Source organism: Eptatretus burgeri, chromosome 15, assembly GCF_056783735.1.
Source record: "Eptatretus burgeri isolate ZD-2024b chromosome 15, Ebu_testis_v1, whole genome shotgun sequence".
NCBI lineage: Eukaryota > Metazoa > Chordata > Myxini > Myxiniformes > Myxinidae > Eptatretus > Eptatretus burgeri.
In genome coordinates this window covers 31,231,786-31,252,527 of record NC_140975.1, presented here as the reverse complement: position 1 = coordinate 31,252,527, position 20,742 = coordinate 31,231,786, and the positions used below count along the sequence as shown (strand labels likewise).

The window sequence follows — 20,742 nt, the reverse complement described above, 5'->3', positions numbered from 1 at the left end:
TAGAAAACACATTCAGTTCAATATGGCAAACAGCTCAGAAATTGGGTGTTATTAAATATATTTTGCTTTGAAACTCACAAAGAGAAACATAACCTTTGTAAAGCAAACCCGATAACCAATTGCTTTAGAAACAGTCACGAGGACAAAGGAAAATACAGGGTCCTCCATGAGATACGGGATAATAAATGTGATAAAACCTCCATAAGATACGGGATGAAACCTTGCAACCACGGTGCCCGTAACAGGCATGGCATGCCCAGACATCCGCATAGAGTCCCGACAGATCCAAACCTACCCGAATGTACCACGTCCGTGTGTTCTGTATACGTACCTCTACCTCAGGGGTTCCCAAACTTTTTTGTCCATGACCCAAAATTTGAAATCACATTTGCCTCGCAACCCAAATGATACTGGTACCTAGTGTACCTATGATAAAAATTGTCAGAGAAAATGCTTTTGACATGAACCCCCCCCTCAAAAACTGAGATTTTGAGGGGGGGGGGGTTCAGGTTTTGGTCACGACCCTGCATTTGGGAACCCCTGCTCTACCTCGTATAACAACTGCCGACTGTACATCCTGATCGGGACATGAACTGTACCATGATCGACTGAAGGGCACTTGGCAAGTGGCTTAAGTATTCAAGTAAGCACTCCAATGGAACGCTTGGCTTGGCAAGCGATTACCAATTGCTGTTGATAAGCCCGTGCACCCGAAAACGCCCAAGCAATGTCCCAAGTGGACAAATGAACACTTTTTTTAGCAGTCGGAACTGCTGCTAAGTTAAATTCTGGAGCTTAAATTTTGTAATTCGGCTTCGTTTAAGAGATTCTCAAGGTTATAGCATGTGTAGAAATGAAATAAAGCTACAAATGCTGGTGTCTCTGGGTGTTTATAAGCATTGCAATGTATCAGCGATTCATAATAATATGAGTGAGAACAGTGACAAGAAAAAAAAACTGTTGGTGAGAAATCGTTGCGGCCTGTTCCAAGGCAAGGCATGGTTGAGCAGTCCAAGAAGCATGGCGGCTTCAGATTCCAGCGAGATAACCCAGGATACGCCAAAAGACCCAACATGCGAGGTGGCTGAGGACTCACCTGATAAAAGGATATAATTAAATAAGGCCATTAATTATCTTCAAAAGGGGTGTTTTAATCAACTCAAACACCCAATTTTCACTCTTGTATTTCCTTGGAGTTTCTTTAGTATGCATGCAAAGTTTCAGGCGACTAAGTTTCATTGTTTTGGAGTTATGGAGGACACACACACACAAGTATAGACACCGAAATAGTTGAATTTTAACTCCATCTACCACCCTATACCTTCATTCATTTACTTTCATTCCATCCCCATTACTCTCAATTCTCTTTTCTCTTCTGACACCTCTCTTTTCTTTCCAATCTTTCCACTATGACTTTTCACAATATTATTTATCTCAACCAACCCCCTCCCCCATCCTTTCCTCTCTTCCTTATTGACAGTAAATTACACAATTAGCTCCTTTTATGATGTCATTCATAAGGTATCAAAGGTCTTTTAGCTGAAATCAAAGGGTCTGTCAGCTTGGTAACAGCAAGATATGATCCTTCAAATACAATAAATAACTGCAAGCTTCAACAGATGTAGGTGAGAGTTGGAAGGTTAATCTTATCATGGGTTGTTAAGAATGTAGCAAGGCCGGTTTGGGAGAGCAGTTACAAATAATCGGGCAGCAGAGAAGGCCAGGAGGGTGAAAAGACTATTTGTTACACGATCAGGTGTTTGACCACAATCATGATTTAAGAAGTTGAAGATGTGTTTACAAATGATAGGCTACTCCACAACACCAATGAGCAAAACCCAGTGCACTTATAAACAAATGGACTATTGCTATAATGGTAATAGCTTTAACTCCCTGTAAATAATTATTTTACAAGGAAAGCATGAAAAAGGAAAAGTGTCCGAATACAAGGCTGTAACAGATGACAGTAAAGTGTATATATATATATATATATATATATATATATATATATATATATATATATATATATATATATATATATATATATATATATATATATATATATATATATATATATATATATACAGCCATTTTCCCCTGCGAAGCAGGGGTTAGCTTTTGACGGGCTCCATGCAATCATGGTTCCCTTCTTGAGGCAATGTTTTTCTGGCCGGATGCCCTTCCTGACGCCAACCCTGGTCACTTCTTATGACACACAGGGATATGGTACACCGATTCCAACTGGGGCATACACCGGGACCAGTACACTGGTACTCATTTCACCGACCTTGGAAGGATGACAGGCTGAGTCAACCCCCTAGTGTTAATTCAGTGAAAAACGGGGCTCGAACTCAGGACCCTAGGATCCCAAGCCAGCCACCCTAACCACTAAGCCAACACCAGGCGACATATATATATATATATATATATATATATATATATATATATATATATATATATATATATATATATATATATATATATATATATATATATATATGTTTTCTTGACTCCTGACTCCTCCCATGCTCTTCTTGCCAAAGAAAGCTGCATAGGGCAACCATGAAAGGTTACGCCAGGTAAATCCTCTGCTGTTTCAAACCCTTCCCAGTATTCCTCCACAGCTGTAAAGACATTCACAAATAGTACACACATGAGAATCCCAATGCGATACACCACTTCAGCTTCCAGACTGATTTTCTTACTTCCTGGCGAATCCTCAGCGACAGCGCAGACAAATGCATACCAGAGGCTCCCAAGCATATACCACATGTAAACGTGAAAAGCAGTCAATATATAAATGAAATACAAAGACCCAATCACACCTCTCACCTGTGAATGGAGGTATTAACCAATTAGCTCTCACCGAATCAATTAATTGATGACCTTTGTTCTATGTTGACCTTTTGACCTCAAAAGCATTAGGCTTATTGCTTACGTCAAACTCTACCAGGTGGTGAAGTTTTGTGAAGATCAGTTTAAAATTGTGACCTGTGGGTGATTGACACATACAAGCAAACAATCAAACAGACAAATAAATAAACAGACAGAATAACACACACAACTAAGAAATATTCTTGAAAAATCTTCGATTTTCACAAGTATCAAACACATAAACACACAAACATGTAAGGATTATGAATTATGCGGAAACAATTTTTCCAAATTAACGTTTTTGTTCAAAACTGAAGAGATCAAACTAAACACTGTTATAGTTGAAAGAGGTTATATTGTTGTGGGGCCGGGTATCGGTGGCGAGCACGAACGCGAGGGGGAGCAGTAGAGTCGGCTCCACCTAACACACTGGAATTTAGGTCGTACCTTACAGATACATCCGAAAGGTCACAGGTCCCTTATCGGACCAAAGATCGCCAATAGGTCGCCCACGTGGGATAGGGTCAATTGCCAATTTCAATATTCCTAAATACCCACGTCGTCCAAACTACCGGGGAAATTCACCCTCGGCAGGATCTGCGCGATCCGGGTCGTTTCCGAGCCGGATCCGAGTCGTACCCCGAGCGGAGAGTACCAGAACCCTGTCGGCCAATTGCATGATTACAGCAACAATGAGGCCTCCTAATTCCCGTTCGCAGCGTGGCAAACCAATGATAGAAATGACAAAGAACGAGCTGGTACATTCAACACAAGGGGGAATTTATTAATAATAATCAGAGGACCAGGGGAGCACGTAAGGGCAGAGTTATCCGACTAAGCAATGCAAATAATGTACAACAAAAGCACTTAACAATTCTACTTATCAGACGGGGCCCACGGACACATACACACACACAAATACCCAGACACACACACAAATACCCAGAAAGAGATGGACCTCATGGTCTTTATTGCCCCTCCAGCTCGGAGGGAAGACGAGCTGAGGGAAGAGAACATGCTGGCTACCTGGCCGCATTCGCACGGCTCGACGTCCGCACCTTCCCGGAGCACCAGTCGCCAAAGAACGGACCAGGGCAGCCAAATCCAGAGGAGGCGAGACGAGGTGATCTCCCGTGATGAGATGGTCGACCGCTTGTTGTAATGCGCCAGACGAGACCCTCGGATGCGCGCGATGCAGTCAGCCGCAGACCCAGACAGAAGCACTTCGAGAAGACAGGATGCAATCATTAATCCTTTCTTCCGTCCTTCGGGGTGTGGTCCGCTCCCCCGTGGCCTGCTCTCATTGGGTGCATGGCGTGTCGCGGCTCCGCCTTCTTGCAAAGGACCGCCCCGGCTTTTGATCCGCTCATTGCCCATTGGGCGGGAAATGACGCATACCCTTATTTGGCGCCAAGCCAGAACGAAACGCTTCGTGACCATATACGGTGCGAAATCCACACCGCCTGGGATATGGAATTCCGCCCACGCACACGCCCGCATGCCGGCGAGCGCACGAAGAATGTCGTGAGCAGAGTGTTGTTGTTGTAAAAGCGATGATGGGCATTGTCGTTGTTGTTGGTGATGTAAAAATCCTATCTATGAAATAATTTCGCAGCACACGTACACTTAATTCCCATTAGACATAGGGGATGGGACCCTAACTAGAAACACATACTTATTGATATAACTGATCTGTAAGGACTCTGGCTGTTGTGTGCTCATGGCTGCCAGATTCGTAACAATATATCAGGAATACCTGCAAAAACTATGTACAAATCAAAATTCACTGGTTGTAAAAGTATTCAGCCCCTTCGATTAACACTTGGTGGAAGCACCTTTGACAGCAATGATTGCTATGAGCCTTTGTGGGTATGTCTCCACCAGCTTTGCACAGTAATATGGTGAAATCTTTGCCCATTCTTCATGTGAAAATTGCTCTAGTTCTGTCAAGTTTGATGGGGATCGTCGATGGACTGCAATATTCAAGTCTCGATGTGAATCTTGAATTGGTTCAAGTCAGGACTTTGACTGAGCCACTCAAGAACATTTATTTTCTTCTTATTTAGGCACTCCAGTGTGGATTTATCTTTGTGCTTCAGATCGTTGTCCTGCTGAAATGTGAATCTCCTACCCAGTTTCAGATTCATGGCTGACTCAAGCAGGTTTCGATCAACAATTCTCCTGCACTTTGCACCGTCCATTGTCCCTTCGATCCTGACAATCTTGCGAGTCCCTGCTGATGAAAACCAGCCCCATCACATGATGCTTGCACCAGACGTAATGCTTTGAATGAAGACAACAAAAGTTCAATTTTTGTCCCGCCTGACCACAAAACATTTCTCCACATGCTTACAGTATCATTAAGATGCCTTTTCGCAAACTCCATACGAGCTTTTAGGTGTGTCTTTTTCAGGACAGTGATACCTCACCAAACACTCAGGATGCGTTCCTGAAAAAGAGTGTATCGCGAATCAGCTTGTTGTGAAACAAGTTTTCCCAAAAGAATAATGTTATAAATAGGAGATACGTTCCTGAAGGATGTCAAAAAACCAGCATTTTTCCCAAAATAAAGTTCCAAAGATAAAGTTGTGCTTATTAATGAATAAATAAAAAGTATATACAGTACAATGCAGTACTGGACAGTGAAAAGAAAATTGACAATTGCAATTTAATTGGGGGGTTGCCTCACAATATCAAAAAGAACATTTACAAATCACATTACAACTGGAACAATTATTATTACAAATCAAAATCAGAATCTGAATCCTGGCAAGGAACAGAGCTGTGGAGTCGATCTCATGATTGCTGATCTTGATCAGGACTCTTCTCAGCCTTCAGCTGACGAGTCTTCTTAAATAATTGATCAAGGAAGAGTTGCTTCACAGCCATTTTCTTTTTTTCATAAAGTTCCCTGTAGCATTGCATTCACTGACTTTAGACCCTTGCAACATTGAGGTTGCTTTCCACATTTGGATAATCTTCTTGCATGATGTTTGTCGCTGCATTGATGTGTTGGAAGATCTCCGAAAGCCTTTTGGCTGACAAATCTTTCGGGGGCACTTTTTGATGGTCCCAAATACATCTTCAGCAACTATTTGCTCTACGAGGTGCATTAAGTCTTCATTGGAGAGCTCCTCTCCATGGGATTTGAGAAAACCATCAACATCCTCCTTCTCAAGTTCCTCGAACCCCAACTGTCTTGCCCATTTCAACAACGTTTTCAATAACATCTTGAATCGTCTCCTCTTCAATCCTCCCTTGGGAGTGAGGAACACGATCAGGCCAGAGTTTCTTCCACATACCATTGTGGTTTGCAGACGTAACTTCCTTCCAAGACTCCTCAATGTTCTTCATTGCATTAAATATGTTGTGCCCATTCCAGAACTCTTTAACGTTTCAAAATTTCCAATTTCATTTGATGGGAAATGCTTTGTTTAATCTTCATGGGCTGTGTCATTTCAAAAGTTTTAGGCACAAATGAAATGGCAATAAAAATTAATGTCAACCGTAGAGCAAACTGTACCTACAAGGACTGGACGTGTTCAGAACAAGTTCGGCAGGAAGAACTGGAAATGGTATCACGTGAATCCGCATGTGGTGACAGTTTGTGAACCTTTACATCACTTTCATTACTTTCTTTATCACATTCCACATTTCTGTGACGTCTACCTCAATATTTATTTGTTTAAATAAAATTTAAAAAACAATCCAAAGGCACATTCTTTTTCAGTGTTTCTGCAGGACGTACTTTACTGTACTTTATGGGCAAATATCTGCTGCACACCAACATATCAAGTCAAATGGAATACCTTGAGTGGAGCTGCTGGAGTGGAATGTAAATTTAGGTGAACTGTAGTGCTGGGTAGTGATTTTGACCTTGTGAAATACAGATTCACTCACATTATATTCATTGAATATAAAACAGTGATTTTATTTTTAACCTTTAAAAGTGAAATACAATTAGAGCTCTTACAAACTGTCAAGAAAGCGTCATTGACTGGAGCACGTCCAGACTGGTTGTTGTGAAACACCAGGGTACTGTAGAACACAATGGTATATGTTCGAAGCTAGTGAAGCAGATTAGGGAAGTTGAGTCATCTTCTGTTCTTGCAAATGGCAGGTTTGGCTGCCGGTAGCTGTCATTGCTTGGAGCATAGCTGTGCCACTGATGTTGTGTCCCTCTACACTGGTACACATTTCACCAACCTCAGAAGGATGTCAGGCTGAGTCGACCCCACCTGGTGTTAATTCAGCAACCAGCAGGGCTTGAACTCAGGACCCAAGGATCCCAATACAAGCCAGCTACCCTAACCACGAAGCCAACACCAGGCTTGGACGAGTCATAATGTACTGTATAAGGAGTGTAAAATGGAAACAAGCGTGTTGAGAAACAGTATATGGCAGTGTATTACTGTAATGGCTTCTTTATTGACACCTGTCTATAGAAGCCAGTTCTGTGAAGGGAACAGGATATTGTTGATTGATGAACACTGACCCCCATCTCGGACACAGAGCCTTGCAGATCTTCCAAAGTCATTGTTGGATTTACCGTGACATCCCAAACCAGTTTCCTGCTTGCCCGGTTGCTGAGTTTGGATGGGCGGCGTGATCTGGGTAGAGTCTAGGTGGTATGATACGTCTTCCACTTCTTAATGATGGATGTCACCATACTCAAAGGGATAAAGAGTGATCTTGAAATATTCTTATAACGCTCTCCTGGAAAGCTCCTTGGTCTTCATGTTTGCCTTGTTGGTTGACCAAGTGAGTTGCACCTTAAAACTCCTTAGATAAGTGGGGGAGCTTAGTTTTTAAGTTATACCACTGATTACATATAGGTTCCTTTTCCTTATTGAGAATCCCCCTCTCCACAGCTCTTTTTACCTTTATGTTCCCATTACTTCTTCTTGTCCTTTTCCTTCTCTTTGTCACATTTTTATATCTCCCCTCATATAGAGAGGGACTGGAGACATAGTGTTTTTCTTGTTTCTTTCAACTTTTTTTTAATTCTTTCCAACACATTACAATCGCACACTATTCCTTCATTTCTGATTGAATCCCTTAAAATCTAGTGTCAAGGTACCTTGTCTCAATACATACACACTCCTTCATTTATTTGATCTAGCTCCCCATTCTGATGCTAAGGGGTCAAAAGTGAAGTGAAGTGAAGTGAAGCACTAAAAATCCCACATTTTGCTATTCCCTTGTATTCCCTATTCCCTTGTATTGAAGCTAGAGATGGGATTTGACACAGAGGTGCTTTCAAACTTGTCAGGTCAGGCCAGATGAGATCTGTGAATTGGTATAGGTACCATGTAAACCTGTACTAACCTGTTTCATGGTTGGCTTGTCGGCAAATAAACTGGCTCCCCCCACCAGGAACCCCTAGGTGTGGAGGGTGTATGGACATGGACACCCAGCAGGATTAAATGCAAAACCTCCCAAAGGTCGGAGGAGCTCCATGTGAGCCAATGCCATCCATATCTGGTGCCAACTGCGTCTGCGGATGTCCTCCTGCTGTTGGTTACCTTTCCTAGAAGGTTGGTGGCAGGATTTGCACTCCGGCCACCACAAAAAAACTTTACTCCGCAAAACACAATGTCGTGTGTATCAGGGTGGTGCTGAGGAGTTGTCCACCAGACGGCGGTCTCCTTTGGTTAACCTGAAATACAAATGCAAGTCCATTCGGGTGGGTGCCAGGACTGTCCTATCCTTAAGAGATGGGGATGGGCCAGGCATCTACTCGGCCGTGGGCCGAAGCCTGTAGGACGCGCCAATATAGAAAAGTGCTGCATTCAAAGCGGTAAAGGGAAGAAGTTTACATAAAAACGTTGCTATAGACATGGTGATTTAAGAAAATCAAACTTCTACTAAACATATTGGTTCACTAATTAGCATTGACTACTTTAACTAATTAATTATTCATACGAGCTAATTAGTATGCAACACTCGATTTTCTCCACAAGCATACGTCTGAATGCCACCAAACTTGGTACATGGCATCAGGAAGAGCTCCAGAAATTAAGCAGAATACGTCATGATGATCACATGACGCAAATTAGGGTAAACTGGGGTAGATAATTGGACCAATATCGCTGCCGAGTTACTGCAAAAAACGCAGCTCATCGCCTTTTGAAGCGGCGAATGGGTGGCAAACCATCCAGTTCGGGGAGAGCGGAGAGTTGTAACGACCAATACCTGAAACATATAATTGCACATATCTAGATATTGATTCTGACGCAGATTCAGGCGAATACTGAAAAACGAAAATCCGAAAAAATTATGTTGACCATACCTGGTTCTATTCCTGATCATCATTCTCAGCATTAATTTCGCATACATCATTGCAGGCCTCATCATCCTCGCTTTCACTGTGGACCGTGGTCACAGGGCGATTTGTGCAGTCACAGCAGTTACACAAGTCCGTACAATCCACGGTTGCCTTTGTGCAGGACCATCGTTTGGAGTTGTACTGTCCTTTCTTGCAGCTACAGTGCACAACTTCTAAAACTGATGCAGGGACAATGGGCATGGTGGACCACTTGACAGTGAGTTGGACCACTTGACATGGTGGGCAAATGTTCTGCTTGAAACACGACTTGTGAATTCCTGTCTGGTAATTCGTTCGCATGACGGGGAGTTTCAAGATGTCTCGGTTGGGCGGCAGAGACGTTTCCATCATGGCACAACGGAAAGCATTGTAACGACCAATGTTTAAATCATTACAATCTTTCCACCCATACAATTCACAGACAAATGACTCCAGGACGTTTAAAAGGTTGTCTGTCACTGTCCATGCCAGCCCAAGTTCACGAAAAGCCTTGACGTACATCGGGGAATCATCTTCAGAGGGCGGACCTTGCCTTTCCCCTTGAAGGAGCTTACAATGTTGCAACCTGTGAACGAGTGAAAGTCGACAATACCCTCCAACATGATCGGGCCAAGATTCCGACTGATTTCAGTGATGTTGATGACTCGTGGACATGTTGCGATCGTCAAATGCAATGTAATGCGAGCCGACAATAGAGGCCACATAGATGCTGAGACAAACATATCGGCGGCTGGTGAGCGGATGATGATTTCCAGTGGCTGTCTGCAGGACTGACACACATGACTCGCATGGAGAAAGATCCTTGTCTCCACCTCCTCATGATCGGAATGAAGCTCGGGGATATCTTCAACCGTGACAACTCCACCAAGGGCTACATATACTTTGTAACAACAGTTTCCACATATCGCAAACAGCTGAACATCACCAATAATTTCTCGCTTGGATTGCTTCCATTCCTTGACCATGAATACCAGTAAGGCGTCCTTGTTCATTCTTGTTACAGGCGAGGAATTTCTTCATCTGTTTGGGCATCTTTTGTTCTCTTCGAGCAATACGGACTCGACTCTGACCCACTGCAGCTCTCCTTTCTCGCTCTCCACTTTTGATCAACACGTCTCTGTACCGATCAATTAAGAAATCTATTCGTTTGGCATGATGTTTCCGGGAAAGAGAAATCAGCTGGTTGAGTATTGAGTCTGCAAAGTCACCGAATGTTTCAGGAAATTGGCATTGCTGTTGAATCATTGCCATTGCATCCCCAATGACAACCGTCTCTCTGCTCACGTCAGTGCTACCTTCAGAAAAGTCAGCCGTTGTATGCCTCTCGATTACTTTCATGAGTGCTGCCTTGTCAGTTTTCATTAGCGAACCATCGTGGTTTGTGAACGCCATCGGCATGGAACATAAAAGGATAATTAACCACGTCCATTAGATCCAACCCTTTCTCCTGAGCGATAACCATCATTCGAACCAACAGGTGTCTATTTTCCTTCATCGACGCATTTGTGAGAGAGATATTACACTAAACTTTCTTTCCAATATCAGAGAAAGTTTTCGTCTTTGCAGAGACAGTTTGTCAAAGACATCCTTTTTGCTGTTGAGTAAACGCTCCCCAATGTGTTCTTTGAAGGTTTCTTCGCCATACCGATGTGCAGAGAGTAGGTCCGATTTTACCACGTCTGGAGCCACAGTGCCTGAAGAAATATTCCACAGCTGTTTATCCCCATCTTCAATGCAAAATGTATTTGTGAAGCCTTCTATCATAGCCATCACATTCTGCACCGCCTACTCATCTTTCTTCATTCGAGGCTTGTTCAGCTCCAGTTGTGTACCAGTAGAAGGGTCCTTAGCTTTTCCAGACATCGAGTAGCAGGCACCAGCAATCATGGCTATCTCTGGATAACCAAGTATCCAACGATGTGCTGCTCCTTTGTTGAGGGTAATGCCGGTCATGCCCCCTTTTGTTTTGGAATCACGATTGAACGTTTGTTCAATAATCTGATCACAAGGGGTCATTGCAAATCCATGATGCTGCTGGCGCTGGACCGCAAACTTCCCAGCCATCAATTCGTCATGAATGTCAGGATGAGTACTCTCCAGATCTCTCATTTCGGGGCAATAGAGAGGAAGGTATCTGGAGTAATTAATTCTTCCATACGAGAAGAACCACGTAAGACCATTCAACCATTTTCCGTAAGAGCATTCAACCAAAACCACAGTTCAACCATTTCTAAGTAAGACGTATGTTATCCAGAATGCATATGTTACATTGTCATTGCACTTTTCCAGAATGTATGTCTGGTAACCTTCGAGAAATTGACGTATCCACTCTTGGTTGATGCACTCCATGAACCTCCCAGGGAAACTATCTCGGATGGTTGCTATCAGTCCTAAGGCAGCATCAAGTCCTGATTCCGGTAGTTGCTCGAGATAGTCATGCAATTGCAGATGGTGCATGGCCTCAGCGATGATTTTGTGGCATCGTAGGCTTCGGTTGTACTGATGACCATTCAGCACTGTGTTTATCAACACTTCAGCGTCAATTCCAGACTCAATGGCAATGTCATGGAGACTTGTGTCACGAGACCTGCGTCTGCCCTTTGCCTTCTTGATTGCCATCATTTGTTTACCCATCTTTCTTGGATACAACTGAAGCACTCTTACAGGAATATTGTGCCAAATATTCTGTAGTATATCCCACAGTTCTGTAACATTAGTTGGGTTCCTCATTAGGGTCTCTGGGGTGGTCATTCTATAGCATTTATAACACATCTGGGGCGTGTTCCATTAGCAAGCAGATTGCTTCCCACTCGCCAAGCAACTTGCTTGCTTCAAAGTGCTCAAGCTAGCACTTCAACGGAATGAAGTGCTCCACAGAGCTCAACAACATGGCGGTCTCCAATGTAAACAGTGCTATCGTGGTACCCAAGCAAATTTGGTCCAGGCCATCATTTTCGGTTTAACTTGATCCTTTTGTGACAACAATTTCCCCAAACAAATTTATTGTTTAAACAGCAGCTACAGAGAGTACAAGGAAGAGGAAAAGAAAGAGAAGGAAATGGGGAGTCAGAAGGGGGAGGAGCCCCCCCCAACCGCCACCTAGCTTATCTATGGACCTGTCACTGCGCGTTTTGGGGTGTGGGTAGGGGGGGGAGGGGAGAGTAAAGGAGTTTTGCATGTTTGCAGATTTTAAAGAATGAGGATGAAAAACAGAAGTAACAATAAAAGTATTGTTACGGCCGCAGTGTGTTCCGGTTCCTCGATTTGAGTCCCGCGGGTCATGTCAAAATGACCGCGACCATGAGCTAAGTTCACAGCCCTGAGTAAGTTCCCAGGCCCGTTTGCCACATTACAACACTCATGGAGACCCTGAAATTAACCCGAGGAAGCGCCAATAAGCACTCGTGAACTTTCTAATCTGGCCAAGCAACCATTTGTTACAAAGGTGGCCTAAGTCCAGTTTGAGCCGGTTTTCCAAACTACACGACAACCAACCTATACCATCAAACGAGAAAGCTCTGCTCCATCACAGCATTCTTAAAAGCTCCTTCTCTCTGCTATTCTCAGGCATTTTCAGCTCTCAACACTCCTGCATTAAAAGCTCTGCACGCTCCATTCTCAGTTCTGCCCACTCTTCAAAGCTCTTTCTCTCTGGCATCCTCAGCAGGAGTAACATCTCTCCGCTTGAGCCACCATTAACTGCCAACAGCCCGTGAGATAAATTGATCAGCCTCGTGCCATGTCGAACACCTCTCTTAATCGCTTGCTCTACTTTCCAAGCCGCTTGCCATATACTGTAAATCGTAAAGTGGTTGATACTGAATGGCTGGATTGGCAAGCAATAGCAAGCCGCTTCCAAATAAAACAGAACATGTCCCAGCTGTAAATTTGTTCTCCAAATACTGTTTCACTCGATTAGAAGTGTGTTTTGGATCATTATGTTGATGGAAAATGAATCCTCTTCTGATTAAATGATTTCCACGAGGAACTGTGTGGTGCTGCAGTATCTGCTTGTACAAATCTTTTGTTAGTGTCCCATTGATTTTAACAAGTTTTCCTTCACCAAAAGCTGAGATACAACCCCAGAGAGTCATGGAGCCTCCCCAGGTTTTAACATTTGGCTGCAAACATTGTGTGTCATAACGTTCTCCAGATCTTCAGCATATGAACTGGTGTTTCTTTGAACCAAAAAGTTCAGACTTCAATTCATCAGACCAGAATACCCAATTCCATTGTCCAGTTGCTCAATCTTTATGTTGCTTTGCAAATTTCAGTCTTTCACCATATTTTGTGGTCTCAGCAGTGGTTTCTTTGTTGAAACTCTGCCATGGAGACCTGCTGCAATCAGCCTTCTGTACACAGTGGTGGACGAAATGTTAATGGTCAAGCCTGCTCTCATTTAATTTGTTGGCAGCGAACTTGATTTTCTTCTGTCACATAAACTGAGCAACTTCCAGTGCTTGTCTTACCTTTCGGAGGTTCTTCTGGGTATTCCAAGTTTTTTCTTGTCTTATACCAAGCCAGTTTCTTTCAGACATTGCAAAGTGTATGTCACACCATTGTAGATCTTCAGCTTTTGTTATCTTCTTCATGCAGTGTCATTTAATTCTTCTCAGAGAGTTTGGATCTTCACACATTGTTCTCTTGAAACATCGACTTTCAAGCAAGGGAACAAGCTGATGAAAACTAATTTCACATATACACTAATTTGAAACTTTTATTGTGGTTTCTTGGAATTCACATTTATGTAACTGCAGTTGATCAACTTTAGTAATTGATTATTATTTACTGCACAGAAATCCACAAACTGTTTTCTGCATATTTTCTTTACCGTAAGTGGTATTGTTGTAGTGGTGGGTTCGGGGGCGAGGAACGACCGCCAGATGGAGCAGTTGGGCCGTCTCCCACCGAACACCTGGAATTGAAGGTCGTCACCCCGGATAACTCCGAAGTCGACGGGTCGCTTTATGGACCGTGGACGCCAATATTTCAACCGCGTAGCATAGGGTTATTCGTCTTTAGCCCAAATACCTGTCACTACGCGATTTAAACTACCGGGGAAGCCACACCCTCGGCGGCTTTCTCCGAACCGAGTCGCTGTTATCGACTTGGATCCGGCGTAACCGAGTGGGAATTACGAAAGCCGCGCCGGCCCAAATAACAATTTACGGCACAATTGGCCTCACTATAACTCAAACCCAAACCCTGCTAGGCCAATGAGAGAAAGCACAGAAAAAGAGCTGGTACATTTAACAAGAGGGTTTATTTTACAAATAATAATCAGGGAGCGAGACACAGAGCAGGGTTAAACCGACTAAAATGCAATGTACAATAAGCAAAGCACTTATGCAGTTCTACTTATAAGACTGGCCACAGACAGACACACACACCCAAAAAGAAATGGCACCAACTGGCCTTTATTTGGACCCTCCAGCCGCGGAGGATAGGCAAGCTGGGGGTTAGAGTTTGGTCGGGTACCTGGCCGCCTCGTGCGGTTTTACCGACCCACACTTGTGGAGCTCGGAGTCCGTGGAAGGGAACAGGGATCCCCAGCTCGAGCGCTTCAACACAACCCACCATGGTGGGACTCAAACCTACGAACCAGAATCCAATGAGCGCAGCCAGGATCCTACGAATGACCCGGCCAGCCACGAACGATGACCGACGACTAGGAGAGCCCAGCAGACCAGAAGCAAGGAACGACCTCCAAGGAACCAAGGAACCCCCCACCGGATACAGCTCGCGATCCTTCTTATCCCTCCCCCGTGCGGGGTGGAGGGATCCGCTCTCGGGTAACTCACCTCCGGATTGGACGGGGCATTTTCGGGTGTTGTGGTGGCCAGCCGCGATTGGAGGAGGGGCGTGTCGGCGTCTCAGTGCTCCTCCCCTAAGAGAGGCCCTGTTGTCTTCCCCAGTGTCGACAGGGGAGACATTTTTCTTTGATGGGGCGGAGTCAGAGCTCCGAGGCGAGGGAGCTCCACCCACGTCCGTAGTCAGAAACACGTGCGTCATGGCACCGTGGTGTGAAGTGAAAGTTGGGCGGGTGAAGCGCTTGCTCGCCCGCAGAGTGGGAGGAGGAGTGAAGTGAGGGTTTTGTTGGCGTTGGTAGGTTTAAAGATGTAAAAAAACCTGACTATAAAAGAAACCCGCAGCGCACACATGAAATTAACCCATTAGACATAGGGGAGGGATTCTAACTATCCACATATATTTAACAGGATAACTGAACTATGGGACTGCTGACTGTCTGTGTGCAAAAGGCTTACAAATTCGTAACAGTATTACCAGCACATGATGATATAATATACATAGCAAAACGAAAACTTCCAATTTCCTCATTTATTTTTATACTTAAAAGTAACTGTGATATTAAATTGACTTTCACAGAAATTTGAATTATTATCTACCTATATGGCACACTTCTATCTTCCCACAAATGTTTAATAGGGGAAAGTGCAACAAGAGTGAAAATTACCCAAACACTTGCACAGTATTGTATATTCGAGAAAGTTCAGGATCATCGAGATAAAGAGAATGGAGGGGAATTAATGCTGACAGGGGGAGGGGGGGTGAATAATTGGATGTGGATGTAATATGTGATTACAAATGAACGTAGATGGAAAATAACATTTCACGATTCAGGGAGTACTGGTGTGGAATGCATGAATGTCTCATTAGGATAATGATAATTAGGATAATGAACCATACTTCTGACAGTCCTGAACACCGGCCAGAAAAAAAAGTTTATTACTCTTTCGTAAGTTAACAGTGAAGTTTTGATGTCACATTACAGATGGGACAGCTGGCTTTAAACGTCGCATACTAGACAGTAGACACCCTTTTTCACTGAAGCTTCGTTTTCACATGGACGATAGAATTACTTCCTGAATACGACGCCAGTCAGCTTGGTAACATTTGGAAGAGAAAAAAAAGAAACAACACATTTGGCCCCACATCATGAAATATCACACAGAGAAATATTCAAGTGGAATTTCAACAACAACAAAAGTTTGGTTTACCAGAGCTAACCAGTGAGCAAAATGGGAAGTCAAGTTTGTTTGCAATGTCAGTAGACCGCAAGGCGGATGGATTGCCGAATAAGATAAAAAGAGTCTAAATGTTCAAAACTCAGGTAATCAAAGTGCTTGAGGCACGACAATGTTACATGCATGTTCTCGGTATGAGAGTGTAAAATGCACAGCGTTCATGAGGACTGACGATCTAATTTTTTAAATGCAATATCTCTGAGACTCTTTTCACTTGAAATATGAAAGGATATCAGCTGAGCTTTATTGTATGGTTTGCAAAGGTGGACTCATGAACCGCAACACATATCAGGCTCAGCACAGTTTCCTTGACGTGCAAAGACCCACCCACGAGGTGTTATCGCTCCCTCGAGTTCTCTTCCTTCCCTCCCAGCATATGCTCCATACAGAGTGGTCGTGCCCTTCTTGCAGGTAAGACAATGCACAGAGCCCCATACTGACTCGATGTCAATTTACCCCCCCCCTCCCCTCCCCCTTGCAATTATTTTACGCGAATGACTATCGTTATTTTATTTTGTTTGTTTCGACTTCTATACGTTAGGAATTCCTATTGGTCCCTCATATGTTAATCAAATGTTGTGTCAATATTGCATTCTAGTTTAGAAAAAAATGTTTTTGCACATGGGTTCAAAGCGATGATGATATTTTCATGCGGAGATGTTAAAATATCATCTTTTAACACATTATCTTAATTGCAACATCTGGTCAGAGAGAGACCGTTTCATCGAGTGAATTAAAACTCATCTCATTCTCCCCTGGCTAGTGTGGCTTCAGTAACCATGTGGTTGCTCGCTCTTGCCAACCGGCACTTGGCAGGGGTAGCAAGTACGGATGCAAACACCCAACTGGACATGGGTTGAGGAAGGTCTTAGTCCTGCACTAGACTGAAATAGAATGGTTTGAGGTTGCTAATTATTATTATATATTTCGGCTCACAGGGCAGCTAAACAACACAGGGCAGCAAGTTCACAGACTTCCATAGGTGAACAGGGAGGACAAGGACATCACACGAGTGAATGAGTGGCAAAAAGGAAAGGGGAGTAGGAGAAGGAACAAGATCAGTGAGAGTAGAAGAGAGCACGGTAGGTTTGAGAGAAAGCATAAGGTGAAGATTAGCAGCACTCTTGTCTTGAGTGCTGCTTCTCAATCATTGATCTTAGCTTGCTTGCATTGGGCAACTTATAGTGGAAAGGTGCAGGATTAAGTTTCCTTGACAATTCATGATTAATTCAATAAATCGGTGTTTATTGCACTTGATTTGAAAATTAAAAAGTATTTTCACACAAGGCAGGAATGCACCTGGAAAACATGAATCACCATGACATATGAATCACCAGTACTTCCCTCCATCAGGCTGGGAAATTAAAATACAGTAACATGAGGGGAATCAAATGGGTTGTGGAAGTTCATGCATTCATTTTGTATGCAGCCTGTGGCTGCTGGTTGCATCATTGCATATTTCTTAACAGCAAAGAAAAAAAGAAATCCAGGAGCGATCGAGGCAGACTGGCCTTGCAGCAAAAAATTCCCATAGGTTTGAATTAATTTGAAGCAACTTTTACTGAATAATTTTCTCTCTCCGAGGAGTGTTTCTGTGTTTCAGGGTGAGACAGAAAGATGGACAGATGGCATTAGTCTCATATATATATATATATATATATATATATATATATATATATATATATATATATATATATATATATATATATATATATATATATATATATATATATATATATATATTGTTTTCGGAATAGCAATTGCTGTACAATAAATAAGAATTGTGAGGAACAGCCATGAAATGGGTGTGTGTATGTGTCTGTGTGTGAGTCTGTCGTTGGTTGTTATCTCCATTTGTGGGCTTGAGGAGATGGAACGAAGTCCTCCCAGGACTCAAAGTATCCACCTTCGTTTCGGTAAGGGATCACAGTTCATCGACCAAGTTGTTCATCTTTGTTGTTGTCAGAGTTTTGTTCCGAGGTCTCTTTTCAGGATAGTCACCGAACCCCGGACTGCCTCCAATTGTAGTTTGTTTGTTGTAATATTCCCAGGGATGGTTTTCAAAACCTCAGTGAGGTTTTTGTTCTTCTTCATCAATATTGTTGCTCCAATTATCACTGTTGCTATTTCCACGCTCTTCAGCTTCCAGGATCTACTGATCTCATTGCTGAGGTCCTGGTATTTGGACATTTTCTTGATTTCTGTAATTATTTAAGCCAAAATAGCTGGTTAATGATATCTCAATCAGCAAACAAACTACAATGTGTGAGTGTGTGTGAACTTTTAAAAATGTTTTTTTTTTGTCAAGTGGAAGTAATGCATCTCAGAACACGCTTTCTTTCCATCGTATCAGGGAGTCTTACATTATAGATGTTAAAATAAAATAAAAAAGCCATAATCTTTTTTTCTTTTAGAGTAGGCTATTGTGTGCCTGCTACCCTCGCTAAAGTACCTGCTTTGGGTTTCTGTATCAATTGTACCACCTGGAGTAGGTGGAAGTGCTGGGATGTCTGATACAGCAAAGGCGTGATAGGCCAAATGGCCTCCTAACCTCCCATGACTTAAGTTTCCTGATAAAAAGTTAATCCCAAATGTATTGAATTAGGTTGAGGGTTGGAATTGGCTCAAATGTGTGAAGCTGCAGTTATTCTTCTCAAACAACTGATAAAGTTTATCATGGAGAATAATGAATTCTTGTCAAGGTCAGCATTGTTTGGCAGATTTAAGCCGTAGTGGTACTTAAGTACGTGAGTGGTCAAACCTTACAAGTCTTAAGTTTAACCAATGTTTGAATGCAAGCGAAGATCAATATTTTTCTCCATTTATTCATTGTTTATGCAGCTGTCAAAGAATAGAATAAACAAAACAAGTATCTGTTCATGCAGTACCCATTTGACATGAATAATATGAGTTCCTTTCAAGGAAGCCATTAGGCCCAGAAAAGCCTGCACTATTATTACTTACATGGTTGTTTGTCCATGCTCCATCCTTTTAAATGCTGAGCCTCAAGCAAAGAGGCAGCACACACCATTATGATCTCAGGCAGGGTTTGAACCACCAACCTCTCAGACCCAGTGCCGACACTCTCCTCTAACCATTACACCACTGAGTCTGGTTAACACACTGTTGTATCGTAAAATACTCCAAGAATGAAGAATCCAATATTCTCCAACGGTTTCAGTCAACTGAACCTCAGAACGTAATAAGCTTTGCACTGCATGCACGCACACCTCCTGACCTCTCACCCAGAACTTCTTCCTCATCGCACCCTCGAGCATCCAGTCTATGCGCAACACCAAATATCCCCCTTTCTTTAACCACATGCATACTGTATCTCAGTGGACAACAATAATATCAATTAACTAGAAGTTGAAATGTAGTAATTGCCACAGCAAGGATTAACCATAAAACAAGTAGTAATAAACATGGCAACAGTATTAATTAGCTTGCTTTTCTTATTCTCAAAGGACTTTACATTACTCCATCACATCATCTTGAGTCCAGACTGGGGATCTGCGAACTCTGGCATCCCGGCCGACCGGCACAGATTCTGATGTGTCTTGCGCTGGTGGTGCGCTGATGTCAGGAAGGAGTGGAAGCTCAGCATCATCTCTTGCATTCCTTTGACAGGCAGATGCTAAATGAGACGCATTCCAAATCCATCCGTCGGACAGTTTGTACGTGTGAGATCCTCTTTACTCCATAACTTGGAGAGGCACTGAAAATTTGGATTGTCCTTTTCGGAGGATGCCAGGTTTCCTCACTCCGACGAAGGAACCACATCCAAAGTTCACATCCTTTGCTCCATGGCATTTGTCGGTGTACACCTTTTGCTTATTTTGCTTCTCTTATACTCTGAGCTTTGTCTTTGTGTGACGGTGTGTTGGGCTTTGTCATTTGCAAACCAGATACATTTAGCTTGGTGTGCATCTCTTTCCCGTGAAGCAGTTCAGCAGGTGGTCGCTGTGTTGTGGCATGTCGAGTTGCCCGGTACGTTTGAAGAAAGTCCGTTGTAAATGTTTTCCAGTCTTTCCCTTCAATGTTAGCAGTGAGCAAGCTTTCCTTTAAGCTTATATTTAATCGCTCAATTTCCCCCATTCGCTTGCGGATAGTACACTGCTGACTTCCTGTGGATAATGTCTGTCTTTCAGAAAGGTTTCAAATTCCTGAGATGTGAATTGTGAACCATTGTCAGATATCAACTCTTTTGGGTTACCTTCTCTGCTAAAGACAGTTGACAGGAACTTGATCACTGTCGTGGAGGTGACCTGGGAGGTGAAGGCAATTTCTGGCCATTTGCAAAAGTAATCAATGATAGTGATAGCAAAACGACAATCCAGTGAGGCAGAATCGAAGGGCCTCACTACTTCGATTACCAATTTCTCCCAAGCGGGATTGGAATAAGGAACCGGTTGTAGTGGTGATGCGTGTGTCACAACTGTCTTGTCGTGCTGCTGGCAAGTAATGCAATCCTTGATTGCGGACTCGAGGTGT

The 20,742-nt window shown here is 43.0% G+C and overlaps 2 protein-coding genes across 3 annotated transcripts in view; one reads left to right on the top strand and one right to left on the bottom strand.

Annotated features, from left to right (window-relative positions):
- LOC147011839 (tumor necrosis factor receptor superfamily member 14-like) overlaps positions 1 to 20,742 on the bottom strand; it is a 100,834-nt gene that overhangs the window by 68,405 nt on the left and 11,687 nt on the right. The gene's annotated exons all lie outside the window — the stretch shown is intronic.
- Positions 16,558 to 20,742, top strand: part of LOC147011838 (myosin-11-like) — a 115,819-nt gene continuing 111,634 nt past the window's right edge. Inside the window, exon 1 of the mRNA XM_085857218.1 lies at positions 16,558 to 16,659. The gene's annotated coding sequence lies outside the window, so the exon portion shown is untranslated. The remainder of the gene's footprint in view (positions 16,660 to 20,742) is intronic.